General features: G+C 46.4%; 1 long non-coding RNA gene across 1 annotated transcript in view; it reads right to left on the reverse strand.

Moving 5' to 3' along the window:
• LOC109291134 overlaps nucleotides 1-524 on the reverse strand; it is a 6,721-nt gene extending 6,197 nt beyond the window's left edge. The window contains exon 1 of the long non-coding RNA XR_002095753.1: nucleotides 7-524. This is a non-coding gene — a long non-coding RNA (uncharacterized LOC109291134). The remainder of the gene's footprint in view (nucleotides 1-6) is intronic.
• Nucleotides 525-1,037: the final 513 nt, after the last annotated feature.

A 1,037-nucleotide genomic window follows, 5' to 3' on the forward strand; every position in this document is an offset into this window, starting at 1 on the left:
TCTGACCTACACGCTCCTATGGTGCGACCCAGTGACTACAGGGCATTTGTGCGTAATGGCTAATTTGTAAGCCATGTGCGAAAAAAAAAAAAAAAGGCAGAATAGGAATAGGGGGACTTCACTGAATATGTTAGTGATGGATGTCACCTGTGTGAAAGGGGTCCTTCTGCAGTGTCATACAAAACCACCACAGCAAGCTGTACTAAGAATATCTTCTCTCCGGTACCCGAGACTTCCTGGTATTCAGGAAACTGTGTGTTTGGTGTCAGTGTCTAGCATTGCTGCACCGCGTTAGCCGCAGTGTTTGCTTTAAAGGTGAGACTTGAATGTGATCTTGTTGTGGATGGGAGTGCAAAGCTTTGTTTGATACCTGGCCTTGTTCTTTTGCCTGTATTGTGTGTTTGAGAGTTTCCTGTGGGGATGAGAGGGGAGGTTGTAAGATGTGTGTGTTCCTAAACAGGGTCTGTATTAATGCAGTCTGCATCTACTAGACTACTGCAGGCTCGGGGAATAAAGTACCTAAAACACAAGCTTGCCTGTGTCTGGCTTAGTTTCTGTCCTTATTTCAGTGGAGTGGGCAATGTTTACATGGTATGAAAGGACCAGGTGTGGGATAGCACCTGGTACTACACTGGCCAGATCTTGGTCTTATTGATTGGTTTGTCTAAATTTCTTTTGGAGTCGGGAGCGGACTGGCCAAGTTCATCGATGACACCAAACTTTGGGGCAAAGTATCCACACCAGAAGACAGGTGGGCTATCCAGGATGACCTGGACAGGCTCAGCAAATGGGCAGATGAACCTGATGGTGTTTAACACTGAAAAATGCAAGGTTCTCCACCTTTTGGGAATTAAAACCTGCAGCATCCTTATAGGCTCAGCAGTGCTACGCTAGCTAGCACTACGGAAGAAAGACTTGGGGGTCATGATTGACCACAAAATGAACATGAGCCTGCAATGCAATGCTGCGGCTAGTAAAGCGACCAAAACGCTGGCTTGCGTCCATAAATACTTTTCAAGCAAATCCCGGGACGTCAT

This window comes from Gavialis gangeticus, unplaced genomic scaffold, assembly GCF_001723915.1.
Source record: "Gavialis gangeticus isolate Ggan-Ray unplaced genomic scaffold, GavGan_comp1, whole genome shotgun sequence".
NCBI lineage: Eukaryota > Metazoa > Chordata > Crocodylia > Gavialidae > Gavialis > Gavialis gangeticus.